The following is an 18,350-nucleotide window of genomic DNA, read 5'->3' as shown; positions in this document are numbered from 1 at the left end:
CTGTAATCTTTTGCATTGTATCTCTCAAATGTATCATTTCTAGCCCTGGCTTGTGAGAGACAAAGTTGTAGGGAATCCAATTTCCTTTAAGATAGGCTTTGAGTGGGGCATTTTTGATGTTCCATGTGAAAGTTATGCCCAGTCAAAGTTGGGTTGACTTTCTCCTAAGAAACCCTAATTTGAACCTTTTTGTATTTGTTCATCTCTGAGTTTCTATTAATGGAATCATGATCAATCCTTGATCAAATGATGGTTATTCTTCTATGCTTGATGTTTGACCAATGATCATAGGTTTGAATCATGCTTTGATTGTAGTTGACCTTCAGGTTTGAATCAGTTGACTGTGGATCATCTGGACTTTTGAGTGAGTAATCTTTGGAACTGAACCTTGAACTTTGAATCATTGTAAATGGAATATGGAGGGCAAATTTTGGGGTATGACAGCTGCCCCTGTTCAATCTTCTTGAACCTGAAGAGGTAGAAGACGATTGGACACTGAAATGCCCTGAAATTTGCTTGCATAGGGAAGGAGTTCCGCAGGAGATGGGCTTATAGATGCCACCCATTTGTTTGACAAGATGCTTGTCCAGAGCATATGCTCTCCATACCAGGATCATATTAATTGTATCTGAAGATACGGAGTAATGTCTTACATAAGACTACTTGAAGAGGTTCCTGAATAGGATGTATCGTAGATTGATGCGAAGAGGCTTAGGTTTCGAATAATGCTTAGGAAGAATGTCTTGGAGAAGACTAACTGAGGAGTTCTTTAAAAGAACTAAGTGTGTCTTAGAAAAGATTGGATAAGCATTTTAAGAAGGCTACTTATAAAGGCATGATATGTCTTAAATAAGACTCACCTAGAAAGACTCCTAAAAAGATATGAAACGTCTTAAACAGGACTCACCTGAAAAGGCTCTTAGATAGGATACGAGATATCTTAAACAAGATTACCTAGAGAGGTTCCTATAAAGAGAACGATATGTTTTAAACAAAACTTCCTAGAAAGGTTCCTACAAAGGACATGAAACGTTTTAAACAAAACTATCTAAAAAGATTCCTATAAAGGATATGGAACGTTTTAAACAAAACTATCTAAAAAGGTTCCTATAAAGGATACGAAGTACTTTAAACAAAACTACCTAGAGAGGTTCCTATAAAGGTCGTGGAATGTTTTAAACAAAACTACCTAGAAAAAGGTCAGGATATGTCTTACACCAGACTGCTTGGAGAGGTTAGGATAATTGTCTTGGACAAGACTACCTGGAGAGGTAATAAATTCTTTGATTGCTTCTAGATTGTCTTTGAAGAAAGACTTGGAATGAGGTGTTAGAATTGCATCTGTTAAGATTGAATCGTTGATACGATCGTATTTGCACTGTAATTGGATGATAACATCCTTTTGAATATGAAGTGACCTGAAAAGGCAGTGTTAGTTTTATGCAATGTCATGATGCATGCGTCATGTAATGAGATTCTCAAAATAAATGAGAATTATGCATGTATGCCTATCCCACACTGCGGGATATAAATAGTACAAGTGTGGGAAGATTAATTATGCAACAATGCTCCTAGTGTGACTTCCCGAATATCAGAAATTTGGAGACGCGCCCTTTATCCTGAAGGAAGGACCTTTAGAGAGAACTCGAATCTCACCATGTCTTGCCTGATATGCATTGCCCCAGTGTTTGAATCCTTGAAAGATATGCCCCTGTTTTAGGAAAACCCTCTGGATGTGGTTTCCCCATTCAAGAGTCTTCATCAGGAATGATCGTCTTTGCTTAGACCAATTTTGAGGTCTCCTTGATGCTAAGTGTTGATTTGAATGTGACGCAAATGCTTTTCAGAATGAGTCATGCGTTTAGGTTGCATCCTGACGGACAATGATTTGCTGAGTACTTAGGATGAGATGATACCTTCTATAAGACTACCTGAAGAGGTCCTTGGAAAGAAATGGGAGATTGTCTTAAATAAAATCGCGCTTTAAACAAAGCTCAAAGGGATGTGTTTGTGCAGAGGGTCAAAATATTCCTATAGAGGATAGAGACTGTTTTTTTTTTGTGGCGTTTTAAACAAAACTTAGGAAAAGATATCTTGAAGAAGATCACCCTAGAAAGGATGGTGAACTGTCTTAGAGAAGACTCAGTACTTTAAACAAAGTTTGACAAGGTTCTTGAAAGCGTAAGAGAAGTTTGAATATGTCTTAAAAGACTAACTAAAAAAGTTGAGAGATGTCTTACAGAAGACTACCTAGCAAAGGTTCTTGGAAATGAATATGTCTTAGAGAAGACTGTCTGAAAGGGTTTGAAAATAGAAAGGATAAGAAGGTGGGTCTTTAAAAGACTGTCTGAACAAGGTTCCTAGCAAGGGTAAGGAGTGTTTGAACATGTCTTAAAGAATACTGCATGGATAGAATGAGAAATATCCTATAAAGGTTCCTGGAAAGGATTTGAGACTGGCATTGACACCATCTGATACTGAGTGATCTTTGCAACGTGCCCCCAGGTAACGGGCTTGCCCCATGGGCTATTCAGCGTCTTCGAGAGATTCTATGGATCTTGATTAGATTTGCCCCATGTAAATGGTATGATGACGAGTTATGCCATGTGTACACATTAGCCATTCCAGTCATGTGTAAGGGATGTTTCTTCTTTTGACGAGTCTTTAAAGCTACTTCGTCAGTCAGTAGGATTTTTAGCCATTAGCCATGCCCCATGCAACTTCTCCCTGATGTTAACATTTAAATCTATATAGACAAGTGTACTTTATAATGAAATGCAAATGCATACGTCTGTCTTGAAAGTTTGAAAACACAAAGTTTTTTTTTTTTTAAGAGAGTGATATCAACCCAAGAGTTATAGTAGACCTTAAGGAGTCGGGATACCTTTGGTATCAGTGCGCTTTCGAACTAACCATGCTTCAGTTAGGACTTTTAAGGGTTGTAACGTGGCCTGGTTTACGGTTTAAAGAAACAAAAGATAGAGGCTCAAAGCTTATTTGTACCCATCCCCATCTTCGTGATGTTCTCTAGTCCTATACTCAGTTAACTATGTGTTTAAGTTCCAAAAGACTTTGGGAATTGTAATATGATGGTTCAAAAACCAAAGGTTTATCTGCAAAGACAGTCATTCTCCTTTTTTGTGATATTTTCCATTTGTCGAAGGTACATAGTAACCTTTTTTCGACTTTGTTATCCCTAACTTTTTCTGAACTGTTTGTTTTAAAACCACAGTCAACGGGATGCCCCAATGTGTCCTAAGTCTCCTTAATAGGTTTTGACTTAACAGGCTTTTGCATTGCTTTCTTTTTCTTTGCGGATATTGACTGCCAGGCTTAATCATGACGGAGAGCCATCGGTGGTTATGTTCAAAGGAACAGTTTGGGATAATTAAGTTAACTGAGCAGCTACCCTACCCCAGGTTATATATTAAGGGTTTTATTTTGTATGAAGGAAAACTCCTACTTCTTTGGGCTCAAAGGGGTTGACAAGGGATTAACATCCTTATATCTCCATTATTTGGGAATCGAAACAATGCCTGTACATCGTCAACACGGTCTGTTCAAAAGCATAACGTATGAAATTGTGGTATCGTTTTCGTCATTCTCCCTCAAAAGGTGTACGACTTTAACGAGAGTTGAATATCACAAAGAAATAAAACCAAGTAAAAACACAGTTTTAGATATAGTGAGAACACTAGGGATGAATCAAGACAAACGTAAGCAATGCATTAATGATTGTTGTAAAGTACATAGCATATGTCATAAGACTAATGTTTAAACAAACAGAAAGAAATTGCGAATGAAAACAAAACTAATGATCTGAGAAATCCTCCTTCTAGCCACCTATGGCTTTAGACTTGCTAGGATCTTCAAACTCAATGAGCCCTTCTTCAATCAAATCTTGGATCTTGTGCTTTAACGGCCCACAGTCCTCTGTATCATGGCCAGGACTGTCTGAATGATAAGCGCACCTAGCATGATGCTTGTACCCGGGAGCGGGGTTAGCTGGAGCTGAGTATGGAGGTAGCAGAGTTATCAAGTTCTGACTGAGCAGATGTTGCAGAGCTTGAGACAGCGGCATGCGTAATGGGGTAAACGATCGTTTTGGCTTGGACCTCCAGGGGCGTTGGCCACCCTGTTGTTTTTGCTGATCCTTCTGTTGTAGTGTTGGTGTCTGATTACCCATGATTGCCCCCACAGTGTTGGATTCCTTTTTTCCGTCATATGACTTCTTTGTGTGAAAGGAACCTGAGGGTGCCCCTTGTATCTTCCCATTTTTGATCCCATTTTCAATTCTCTTACCAATGACTACCAAGTCCGAGAACCCTGAAGATATGCTTCCGACCATCTTGTCGTAGTATGGTCCTTGCAAGGTGCTCATAAATATGTCCACCAGTTCTTTTTCCATTAGGGGAGGTTGGACTCGAGAAGCCATTTCCCTCCACCTTTGGGCATACTCCTTGAATGATTCATCCTTCTTCTGTGACATGTTTTGTAATTGCATCCGATTGGGTGCCATGTCCAAGTTGTATTTGTACTGCTTCAAGAATATGTTAGCCAGATCATTCCAGCTTCGGACAGAAGACTTCTCTAATTGCATGTACCAGTCAATAGACGCTCCGCTTAGGCTTTCTTGAAAGAAATGTATCATTAGCTTTTGATCGTGGGCGTAGGCAGCCATTTTCCGCACATACATGCGCAAGTGATTCCTCGGACATGTGAGTCCTTTGTATTTCTCGAAATCGGGAATCTTGAATTTGCGAGGGATAGCCAAGTCTGAGACCAGACTCATTTCGAAGGCATCCACATTGAAGGCATCGTATCCTTCTACCACTTTTAGTCTCTCTTCCAGCGCCTTGATTTGTTCACTATCCTTGGAGTCTTCCCTAGAGTCGGGATTAGACTGTTGCGTCTGAGGTGCTTGGTCTGTATTGTCCACCTCTTGCACTCCGTATTGTATATCCAGGTAATCTTCGTCCTTAGGGACATTGTCAGCAGGAATGCGAACTGTGCGGGTTGTCCCTTTCGTTTGTAGAGTGGGGACAAATCCTTCTTGGGAGGCTTCTCCTTTCTCTTGGAATTGGATAGCTCTCCTAACAGACCGGACTTGAGGTCTGTCCTTAGCAGGGCCAAAGCCTGGAACAAATCCTAGCAGCGGGTTTTCGTCATTGGGGATCTCATCCTGAACCAAGGTATCGCTAGACTGAACCTCTTTTGCCTTTTCTTTGTTGTCCATGAGGGCCTTCATGAATTCTAGCATCTGAGCCATACCTCCTTTAACCTCTTCCATACTAACCTTTAGTTGATCCACATCTTCGCGAAGGGCGGTTTGATAATGTTCTAGCTGCTCCATCGATTTCTTTTGCTGAAATCTGGTCTGATAAGACGATCGGGATGTTAGGTTATCCTTCCCAATGATCCCTTGCTCTGGAGATAGAAGAGAAATCTTCTCTTAATGATAATGATGTGTATGCCATGCATGATATGCTTTGTTTGTATTGATGTCTTTGCCCATGTCTATGGATAATTTTTTTTCTTTTTTGGACAAGTGATGCAAGAATGCAGATGAGGAATGATGCATGAAAACACAAAGATGTAGCAACAGACAAACATAACAAAAACAAATCATATAAGGCAAAAATGCAAATCATATCATAATATTTCAAGAAATCCAGGTTCATAGGTTCGACGTAGCGGCTCTTGGGAGCCAACCTTTTTATAGGGGGGTTCTAGAAGGTCTCATGGGGTCGTTCGTAGCCTCCGAGACTTTTTGTCTCTTCGGATTTTAGAACAACTCATTTTATCCATGAGGTTCGAATTTTTGGGGTAGGTTCTCGGAGAGATCAGCTAAGTATCCAGTCCAGCCCTCCACAAAGTCAAGCTTCGTTTTGGACCTTTCCGAATACCCAACCCACTCCGAGTGGAGTTATCAGTGAGACTCGTAGGCGATTCATGTCCCCTTTTGGTCTCAAAATTAACTCTCACACTTAAGGTTTAACCAACATAAAAACAAAGCATATATATAATAATAAAAGCAAATATTTTCAGGCAGATAAACAACATAAAACAGATAAATAGTTAAATGATTTAATGTTATTAAAAGATAAACCTCCCCCAAACCCTAAATGTGGCAAATTTGCCAACCCTAAAATGCGCCACAAACCCTAAACCACAAACCACAAACCACAAACCTAAACCCACTCAAGCCTTAGGAGCATAATAATTAACCTAATAGTGTTGTCCCCAGCAGAGTCGCCAGCTGTAGCAACCTGCCTAAAAATTATAACTTAGAGAGTCGCCACCTATTCTTAAGGGCGAATAGGAAACCCTACGCAGATACGAGATTCAGGGTAAGTTATTATAATCAGGTTGAGGGAAGGTGTTAGGCACCCTCAACCCTTTCCTAAAGGCTAATATTTCAAAGATCAGGGTTTCATGGCAGGGTTCATAAAGAAGGGTGGCAAACAGAATTGTATTGATATGATTAGAAATTTAAAGAGGGGGACTCGCCTTGTTGCCAAGTGCCTACGTACCTCCTTAGGGAGGATCAGAGTCTACGTAGTTCGGGACGGGTTGTACGCCATTAGAATTGAATTTGATTAGAAATTTTTTTTAGAGGCTTTTTGAATGGCCTTTCGTAGTTCGATGATTTTGTAGTTTTGAATGGATTTAAGAAATATTTTAAGATCCGGGCGTACAACCCTGATTTGGCACAATTAACCGCAATGATCAATAGGTTTGATCACCATAGTTAAGAGATTAGGGGTTTTGCACCATTACCAATTCAAATCGATTGATTCGATTATCACTAATAATGAATTAATGTATTTTATTATTTTTGTGAATTTTATTTTGTATTGTTACCCCTCATAACCGATTAATACGATTACAAATAATAACAAATTAGATTTAGAACAAGGAAGGATTAATCATCACAATCAATAAGATAATTGTAACCATTTAATCGAATATAATTTGATTTGTATTTTATTTAAATAATATTTTAATTAAAATCATTGTTGACCATAGCGATTAATCGATTTAATCGGCACGAACAACAAATTGACATTTTAATATAAATATCACATAATAATTTATTTATAAAAAATAATTATTATACAATTAATATATATTAAAAGGTATTTTAATTAAAACAAATAAATAATAAAAATTATTTAGTTTATTAGGGACTATAATTCAGTATGGCTGGACAGAAGTTACATGGCATAGGCCACCAGATCCTGGACGTTGGATCTAAGTTAGTGGTGAATGGAGGGCTAGATCTGAGGGATCATGGTGGGCTATAGAAGTGTAGACACACAGGATTCAAGGTTGGAAATTTCAGAAAAATAAATGATAGAGCCAGGGGTCGAACCCTGGACCCTTGGGATAAGGATATGCGCGCTAACCACCTCAACCAACACACACATCTGTTTAAGGAATACGCGCTATACTTTACATTCAAAACGTAAAGACCCCTCACTAAGAACGCGCGCCCAAATTTGAATGGGCTAATTAGGTGGTGACACCTCATTGTCTTCCCCAAGAAGACACAAAATCCTGCAACTTTTAGCTACAAATTTGCTACGGTTCTCCTCGTAGCAACACCCAACCTAGAAAACAGCGAATCGAATATATGCATGTATAAACTTTTCGCGACACCTCTAAATGCTTCGTCTAGACCGTACGAATCCAACCCTATGATTAATTTGATCTAATTTTACTCCTATTGAAAACCCCTAATTCAAACCCTAGAAAGCTTGCTCGGACGTTAATGGCAACGTGGGATTTAAACATGCAAACTCCAGTCTAATAACCCAGAAACGATTGCAACATTGAAACAAGACGTAATACATGAACAAATTCACATAAAGACGCACGAATTACACCAATCGATCCAGAGTTCCGAGACACATACCTTGGCGAATTGGAGGAAGTTCTGGGGTTGTTGATGCAGCTTGATGATCCAGATAGCTTTAGAATCTTCCCAGGAACACGTAGCAAGCCTTGGACTCCTTTGAATCTTCCTGAATCTCCAAAATCGTATTCAAGTTCTTGATGATTTTTTTGTGTTCTTGTATATCCTCCTCTGTCCAGAATTTCGTGCCTTATTCTGTTGCTAGGTATTGTATACTTATAGGACAATAGAATTAGGTTAAAAAACAAAGCCCAAAGCATTTGCATCCAATATTGCCATGTTTATGAAAATTGATCTTATTCTTGAATAATAAACTACCATATTTGGCCAATTTTGATTATTCTTTCCCAATTAATTAGTCACGAAAATATACTATATTTTGTCATAAATGGTGATTGGAAATCATCAAAATATATTTTCTACCAAAATATTTGATTTATAATTTAATTAAATCATTAAAATGAAATAAAAATCATATTAAATCAAATATAATGCTAGATTTCGTGGCAAATGATTTTGGGCATGCTAATGACTTGTGGACCAAGATTGTATCAAAAACCATAGGCCCATTTGCAAAGTTTCTCAATTGGAACCTTCTTTTCCACATTTGGTCCTCCAAAATCCACCAACTTTGATCAGGCATATATCACTCAATTTTTAAGCTATGAGGGAGTTCTAATACTTTTTGGAAACCTCAAGAGGTCCTCTATAAGCCACTTTGGAATATATTTTTCATTTGGAGCTTTTATCTTGATCATATCCTCTTTGGGAAAAAACTGCTTTTGGAGGATGCCTGAAAATGACCTGTAATCTTTTGCATTGTATCTCTCAAATGTATCATTTCTAGCCCTGGCTTGTGAGAGACAAAGTTGTAGGGAATCCAATTTCCTTTAAGATAGGCTTTGAGTGGGGCATTTTTGATGTTCCATGTGAAAGTTATGCCCAGTCAAAGTTGGGTTGACTTTCTCCTAAGAAACCCTAATTTGAACCTTTTTGTATTTGTTCATCTCTGAGTTTCTATTAATGGAATCATGATCAATCCTTGATCAAATGATGGTTATTCTTCTATGCTTGATGTTTGACCAATGATCATAGGTTTGAATCATGCTTTGATTGTAGTTGACCTTCAGGTTTGAATCAGTTGACTGTGGATCATCTGGACTTTTGAGTGAGTAATCTTTGGAACTGAACCTTGAACTTTGAATCATTGTAAATGGAATATGGAGGGCAAATTTTGGGGTATGACATTAACGTAAGATTGGGTTGCCGCCGCTGTCGGAACTCTTACTCAAGGAGTTTCAACCCCATGCCTCTCGAGGTTGTTTTTACTAAGTCTCTGGCCAGTGGCTTAGTAAACGGATCAGCCAAATTTTAGCTTGTTTGTATATACGTGAGTGAAATGATTCCATCCTTAATCAATTTTCTCACGAACGAATGTCTAAGCCCTATATGCTTAGACTTTCCATTATACACTTCGCTGAATGCTCTTGCTAGAGTGGCCTGGCTATCGCAGTGTATCATAACCTTTGAAACAATATCTTTAGCCAATGGAACTTCCAAAAGGAGATCCCTCAACCATTCTGCTTCTTGATCAGCGGAAGCGAGAGCCACAAACTCTGATTCCATGGTCGAAAGAGTAATGCATGTTTGTTTCTTGCTCCTCCAAGAAATTGCTCCTCCAGCTAGTGTAAATATCCAACCACTTGTAGATTTATGATCTCCAACATTTGATATCCAACTCGCATCGGTATATCCTTCTAATATGGCAGGAAACCTACCATAGTGAAGGCCAAGATCTTTGGTTTTCAGTAAATAGCCAAAAATCCTCGTGACTGCCTTCCAATGTTCATTACTCGGGTTGCTAGTAAATCTACTCATTTTACTGACTGCAAATGATATGTCAGGTCTGGTACATTGCATTAAGTACATAAGACATCCGATTGCACTTGCATATTCTAGTTGAGCCACTGCTCTTCCATCATTCTTTTCGAGTTTGACTACATGATCAAATGGAGTGGTCACTTCCTTGAATTTCAGGTGTTTAAACTTATCAAGCATTTTCTCAATATAATGTGTTTGATTAAGTTCATAACCCCCACTATTTCGCTTGACTTTTATTCCTAAAATTGTGTCAACAAGTCCAAGATCTTTCATCTTGAAAGTGGAAGTTAGAAATTTCTTTGTTTCTAAAATTCCATTCATTTTGTTGCTAATTATTAGCATGTCATCAACATAGAGACACATGAATATTACGGTGTTGTTGTGCACTTTTGTATATAAGCACTTGTCACAAGAATTAGGAATAAATCCATTTGACAATATTGTAGAATCAAATTTTTGATGTCATTATTTTGGTGCTTGTTTTAAGCCATATAAAGATTTGACAAGTTTGCACACCTTTAGTTCATTTCCAGGAAGCACGTAGCCTTCTGGTTGTTCCATATAGATTTCCTCATCAAGATCTCCATTTAGGAACGCTGTTTTAACATCCATTTGATGAACTATAAGATCATTCAAGGAGGCTAAAGAAAACAACAATCGAATTGTGGTTGTCCTTGCTACTGGTGCATAAGTGTCAAAATAATCTATACCTTCCTTTTGTCTGAATCCCTTTGCCACTAATCTTGCTTTATAAGTATTTAAGGTACCATCACTATGATATTTCCTTTTAAACACCCACTTGCATCCAATGGGCCTTGATCCCTTAGGTAAGTCGACAAGTTCCCATGTGGTTGGACATAATTGAATCCATTTCATCTTTGATAGCATCCTTTCAAAAAGAGGAGTCCCTGGAAGTTATTGCTTCCTTATAAGTTTTAGGATCATCCCCTACTTGAAGAATGACCAGAATACTTTGAACGAATTTCGTACTATTTCCTTCGACCAGATAAAATGAAATGGATTGAGAATCAATTTCGTCTGGTCCTAGATTCTTTGTTTTCTGGACTCTTTTGCTTATCCTAGGTTCGGGATGTGATTCAATGATTCGAGAAGTGCCTTCAGGTTGTATTTCTACAATCCGAGAAGAATCTTCTTCACAAGATTCTTTATTTGTGGCCGACTCTGATTCTTTATCCTTAGTGATAATATTTTCAAAGAATTCTACATCCCGGGATTCAACAATGACATTAGACTCTAAATTTAAGAGTCTATATGCTTTACTATTTTGTGCATATCCAACAAAAGCACATCTTATCCCTCGAGGACCCAACTTGGTTCTCTTAGGATCCATAATTTTGTAGTAAGCCACACACCCCCACACTTTGAAATAACCGATATTTGGTGCCATGCTTTTCCATACCTCATATGGAGAAATACCAGTTTTCTTCAAAGGAATTCTATTAATTATGTGACAATCGGATAGTAAGGCTTTGCCCCACAAATTGAAAGGTAATTCTGAGTGCATCAACATGGCATTCATCATCTCTTGATATGTTCGATTCTTTCTTTCGGCTATTCCATTTTGTTGCGGTGTTCTAGGCGCCGAACATTCATGTATTATGCCATGTTCTTCACAAAATGCATCAAATTCAGTAGAAAAGTTTTCACCGCCCCTATCACTCCTAAGGACTTTTATACTTCTACTTAATTGATTTTCTACTTCTGCTTTATAAATCTTAAAGGCATTAAAGGCTTCATCTTTATGCTTTAAGAAATATACATATGTGTATCTAGAAGCACCATCAATGAATGTGATGAAATATCTATTTCCCCCACAGGTCAACATGCCATTAAATTCGCACAAATCTGAATGTATAAGATCAAGTAGATTTGTCTTTCTTTCAACACTTTTGAAAGGTTTTTTAATCATCTTTGATTTAACGCATAATTCACATTTGTTGAAATCATTAATGTTACATGATATCATACCAGATTTAATTAGTCTCTTCATTGAACTAATACCAGTATGTGCTAATCTATTATGCCATAAAGAAACGGAATCAAGCATGTAAGCAGAATTAGAAATTTCATTAATCATATTGTCGGAAATACATAGTTTGATCATTCCCTCAGCGGAATATCCTTTTCCAACAAATACACCATTACGGGTCAATATAAGTTTGCCTGATTCATAAACAGATTTAATACCAGGTTTTCCCAATAAATCCCCACTAACAAGATTTATATTCATGTCGGGGACATGAAGCACATTGACAAGAGTAATTTTCTTTCCGAAAGTAAAGTTGAGTTCGACCGATCCAGTTCCAACAACTTTATATCGTACTTCATTTCCCATTTGTACTTCTTGTCCATCATTTGTCTCAGAATAGGTTTTGAATGCAACCCTGTCATAGGAGACATGCACCGTAGCACATGTATCATACCACCAACCTTGTACTTTGCCCTTGATTGCCATAATTTTGCTCACAGTAGCAATTATGTCATCATTTGCATGAACAACATTGATCTTATTTTTTGATTTATTGTGCCTGCAATCTCGAGCAAAGTGTCCAGGTTTTCCACAAACAAAGCATCCGTTCTTTGGACCCTTTTGACCCCCAGGATTCTTGAACTTGTTGTGTTCCTTTTTTGGTCCTGTAACACCCCGTTAATTCTAGAGTATTAATTTAATTATTTTATTAATTAAATTATTAGAATTAATAATCTGTGGGAATTATTTGGAAAATAATAAAAATATGGTGTTGGGCTGAGTGTGATAGTTAGTAGAAGGGGGGGTGTTAACTAAGCAAGCCCATTAAGAATATTTTATTTTATTTTTCATAAAATAAAGAAATTGGGGAAAGAAGCAGTAGAAGCAGATTTTGGAACTGAAGAACACGTGAAAGTGAGAAGAGCCTGAAGGGAAGGAGAACTTCGAAGATTCGACTCTGAGGTAAGGGGGGATTCTTCGGGTTAGTGATCCTTATGCGATTGTAGGTAGTAGGATTGATTAGGATTATCGTTTAGTTCAATCGTACGTGTCGGGTTGGGAATTTTGTTAGGTTTTGATAATTCTTGTATGAATTGACATGATTCTATTGATACTTGTGATATATGATGTTAATACATGTCAATAACTTGTTTGGAATGTGTAATTGTGTGAAAAACCATGATAATTGTGTGCTATGTTCGTATGTACCTGGAATTGGGGTTATGGGATAGGGTAAAAGCTGTCAAAATGGTGATTTTTGCTGTGCAGGTACGTAGGAACCGGTTCCCATGTGGGACGAACCGGTTCCCCCTTGTAAAAACAGAGAAGTATGGATTCTGGGCAGCTGGGAACCGGTTCCCATGTAGGGGCAACCCGGTTCCCCATAGTAAAAATCCGAGGCGTGATTCTGGAGACTGCCAGGAACCGGTTCCCATGTAGGGACAACCCGGTTCCTGCAGCATTTTTCTAAAAATGTTTTATCTTTGAAAACTCATAACTTTTGATCCGAGTATCCGATTTATGTGCCGTTTTGGGCGTTGCGAGGCTAATGAGATGCTTTATCTGATGAAGTAATAATATGGGCAGTAGCCGACTTATTTATTTATTCAATTGAATTATTGTTGAATTGGTTTATGATGGCAATTAACATTAACGTGATGTGTATGTTATTGTGATGATGTGGTGTATGTATGTGAATGATTGAATGATGCTTATACATGTCCATACTTGTTGTGATGTTATTGGAAAGAGGTAATAAGCGATGTTAAGCATCGGAATGATGACGATGTATGATGATGTAAGTATGTGTCATGTGTGCATTATTCATAAATCATTTGCATTGGAAGGCTAATTCCCATTGTGCGGAGATTAGCGGGAAGTCATCGTGTGCCCATGTGGGGTGTGAGCGATGAGGCAGTAGTCGTGTGCCCATGTGGGGTGTGAGCGACTAGAGGGCAGTATCAAAGAGAGAAGTCCTGTGATATGATTCACGAATTTTGGTACCACATGCATGAGTGTCAGTCCATACATTGCATTATAACATGATATAATTGGTTGATTGTGTGGTGTGATAGATGATGTTTATACACTGATGCTTGCTTGTTATAATAATTCCAATTATATGTATGTTGAATGGATGATAGTTGCTATGAGATTTTATTGCTTATGATTGTATAATGGTTGTTAATTCGAATGAAACTCACCCTTACTTTGATGATTTCAGATTAAGGATGTAGCGGCGTTTTGATTGGGTGAAGATAGCTTATAGGCTAGCCCGTAGTTCGTGTCGAGTCATGCTCTGATTGTAACACTGGGATCGACTAGTCTTAGCGTTACTTGTTATACTTTGTTGCCTTTTGGCTGTGGATTTATGTATGGAGTATTTATGTGGAGATGTTCCTAATACTGTTGGTTTTAAGTTCCGCTGTGCTAAACACCTGTTTGTTATTGGTTAACTTTTAATAAAAGCATGACAATCGACAATGATGTTTTATTTATTTAATAATTGTAGCATCCTTGCTGTTTAATTACTCTGATTATATTATAATTCCGAGGGGGTTTAGAAGGGTGTTACAATAGTGGTATCAGAGCATAGTCGGTCGTTTGAGTTAGAGTCTTAGTGTCAGTGTTCCCTTGTATGCGACTAGTGTAAGGTAAACACTGTCGATACTTTAATTCTGATGAGGTTGTTTTGTGATTTAGCAGAACAATGGCTGGAAGAGGTGGAAGGAACGATGATGCTATCGCAGAGGCTCTAGGCATGATTGCTGGTGTATTGGGAGGGAATGCTAATGGAGCTGCGATTGGTGCTGACAGGCAGTTGAACAGCTTTCAGAGGAACAATCCTCCACTGTTCGAAGGCACTCATGACCCTGATGGTGCTCAGAAATGGTTGAAAGAGATCGAGAGGATCTTCCGAGTGATCGATTGTGCAGAGAATCTGAAGGTGAGGTACGGTACTCACATGCTATCAGAAGAAGCTGATGACTGGTGGGTTACTACTAGGACTGAGTTGGATTCAGATGAGATTGCTATAACTTGGGCCATATTCAAGAGAGAATTTCTGAGGAAGTACTTTCCTGAAGATGTGCGGGGAAAGAAGGAAATTGACTTCTTGGAACTGAAACAGGGTAGTATGACAGTGCCGGAATATGCCTCCAAATTTGTGGAATTGGCTAAGCACTACGTGCACTACACCAACGATGCAGCTGGAGAATTCTCTAAGTGTATCAAGTTTGAGAATGGTCTTCGTGATGAGATCAAGCAGGGTATCAGGTATCAAAGAATTCGCCGATTTGCTGATTTGGTGGACTGTAGCAGGATCTTTGAGGAAGACAGTCTTAAGCTGAAATCATCTCACTCTCGCGAGTTAGTTGATAAGAAGGGGAAGAAACCTATGGGCAGAGGTACACCATATGGTAGGGGAAACCCAAGAGCTGGTAATTGGAAAAGGCCTAGTGGGGGAGATTCTGGTGCTCCCGTTAGGTGCTTCAACTGTGGTGAAACAGGACATAAGAGGAATGAGTGCAAGAAAGAAGAGAAGAAGTGCTTCAAGTGTAACAGAATGGGTCATATTGCTGCTGACTGCAAAATGAGAACAGTAACTTGCTATAACTGTGGAGAAGAGGGTCATATCAGTCCGCAGTGCACCAAACCAAAGAAGGACCAAGCTAGAGGGAAAGTCTTTGCTTTGTCTGGATCAGAAACTACTCCGGAGGATAGACTGATTAAAGGTACGTGTTTCATACATAACACACCTTTAATTGCGATTATTGATACTGGTGCGACTCACTCGTTTATTTCATTGGATTGTGCTAAGAGGCTAAATTTAGAGATATCAAAGATTAGTGGAAGTATGGTTATTGACACTCCTGCGTCGGGTTCAGTGACCACTTCATCTGCATGTTTGAACTGTCCTGTTGATATATTTGATAGGAAGTTTGGAATGGACTTAGTGTGCCTTCCGCTCAAACAACTTGACATTATTTTGGGGATGAACTGGTTGCAATTTAACCGAGTTCACATCAACTGTTTTACAAAGACGGTCATCTTTCCTGAAGAAGTTAATGTTGATGAGTTGGCAATGACTGCAAGACAAGTGGGCGAAGCAATTCAAGATGGGGCAGCCGTGTTTATGCTCCTTGCATCGATGGAAGTGAAAGGAAGAGTGGTGAGTAATGAATTACCGGTGGTACGAGAATTTCCAGAAGTTTTTCCAGAAGATGTTAGAGAGCTACCACCTGAAAGGGAAGTAGAGTTTGCTATTGAGTTAGTTCCTGGAACCAGTCCTATATCAATGGCACCTTATAGAATGTCGGCATCTGAATTGACCGAATTGAAGAGTCAATTAGAAGAATTGTTGGAGAAGGAGTTCATTCGTCCAAGTGTATCACCGTGGGGTGCACCGGTGTTATTAGTAAAGAAGAAGGAGGGATCTATGAGGTTGTGTGTAGACTACAGACAACTGAATAAAGTTACAATCAAGAATCGGTATCCACTGCCGAGGATTGATGATTTGATGGATCAGTTGGTCGGAGCTAGTATATTCAGTAAAATTGATTTGAGGTCCGGGTATCATCAAATTCGTGTGAAGGCGGACGATATTCAGAAAACTGCGTTCAGAACGAGGTATGGTCATTATGAATACACTGTGATGCCTTTTGGGGTTACTAACGCACCTGGTGTTTTCATGGAATATATGAATAGAATTTTTCATCCTTATCTTGATAAGTTCGTCGTGGTGTTCATTGACGACATTCTGATATATTCCAAAAGTGAAGAAGAACATGCAGAGCATCTCAGAATTGTACTGGGAGTGTTGAAAGAGAAGAAGCTTTATGCCAAACTGTCGAAATGTGATTTCTGGTTAAAGGAAGTGAGTTTCCTGGGTCATGTAATTTCCGAGAATGGTATTGCCGTAGATCCGACAAAGGTAGAAGCCGTGTCTCAATGGGAAGCTCCGAAATCCGTTACTGAAATTCGTAGCTTTCTGGGTCTTGCAGGTTACTATCGAAAGTTTATAGAAGGATTTTCAAAGTTAGCTCTACCATTGACGAAGTTGACTAGGAAGGGTCAAGCGTTCGTTTGGGACTCGAAATGTGAAGAAGGATTCCAAGAATTAAAGAAGAGGCTGATTAGTGCTCCTATTTTAATTTTGCCGAATCCGGCAGAATCTTTTGTGGTGTATTGTGATGCTTCATTGATGGGACTTGGAGGTGTGCTAATGCAGAATCAGCAGGTAGTTGCTTATGCGTCGAGACAACTTAAAGTGCATGAGAAGAACTACCCGACTCATGACTTAGAGTTGGCCGCGGTGGTGTTTGTGTTGAAATTGTGGAGACATTACCTTTATGGTTCAAGGTTCGAGGTGTTTAGTGATCATAAGAGTCTGAAGTACCTATTTGATCAGAAAGAGCTCAATATGAGACAGAGGAGGTGGTTAGAGTTCCTTAAAGATTATGACTTTGAGCTGAATTACCATCCGGGTAAGGCGAATGTCGTTGCTGACGCTTTGAGTAGGAAGTCCTTGCATATGTCGATGTTGATAGTACGAGAACTAGATTTGATTGAGCAATTCCGAGATTTAAGTTTGGTATGTGAAGGCACTTCGAATAGTATCAAGTTAGGTATGTTAAAGCTGACAAGTGGAATTCTTGATGAGATCAGAGAAAAGCAGAAAGATGATGTGGGACTAGTTGACAAATTGACTTTAATTAACCAAGGGAAAGAAGATGAGTTCAGAATTGATGAGAATGGCATCTTGAGATTTGGCGACCGTGTTTGTGTTCCTGATGTTACTGAACTGAAGAAGAGTATCTTGGAAGAAGGACATCGTAGTGGATTGAGTATTCACCCTGGTGCTACTAAGATGTACCATGATTTGAAGAAGTTATTCTGGTGGCCTGGAATGAAAAAGGAGATAGCTGAATTTGTTTATTCTTGTCTGACTTGTCAGAAGTCAAAGATCGAACATCAGAAGCCGTATGGAACTATGCAACCTTTATTTATTCCTGAGTGGAAGTGGGATAGCATATCCATGGACTTTGTATCTGGATTGCCAAGAACAGCTAAGAACTATGAAGCCATTTGGGTTATTGTGGATCGACTGACGAAGTCTGCTCATTTCATACCGATGAGGATGGATTATTCGATGGAAAGGTTGGCACAGTTGTACATTGAGAAGATAGTAAGTTTGCATGGTATTCCTTCGAGCATAGTATTAGACAGAGATCCAAGATTTACATCCAGATTTTGGGAAGGGTTACAGAAGGCCTTGGGTACTAAATTGAGGTTGAGTTCTGCTTATCATCCACAGACTGATGGACAGACTGAAAGGACGATTCAATCATTGGAAGATCTATTGCGTGCTTGTGTATTGGAAAAAGGTGGTACATGGGATAGTTACTTGCCGTTGATTGAATTTACTTACAACAATAGCTACCATTCGAGTATTGGTATGGCTCCATTTGAAGCTTTGTATGGTAGAAGGTGTAGGACACCACTGTGTTGGTATGAATCTGGTGAAAGTGCAGTGATTGGACCAGAAATTGTTCAAGAGAC

This window comes from Vicia villosa, linkage group LG1 (assembly GCF_029867415.1).
Source record: "Vicia villosa cultivar HV-30 ecotype Madison, WI linkage group LG1, Vvil1.0, whole genome shotgun sequence".
Lineage (NCBI taxonomy): Eukaryota > Viridiplantae > Streptophyta > Magnoliopsida > Fabales > Fabaceae > Vicia > Vicia villosa.
The sequence above is the reverse complement of the archived record's forward strand: the minus strand, read 5'-3'. Positions refer to the sequence as shown.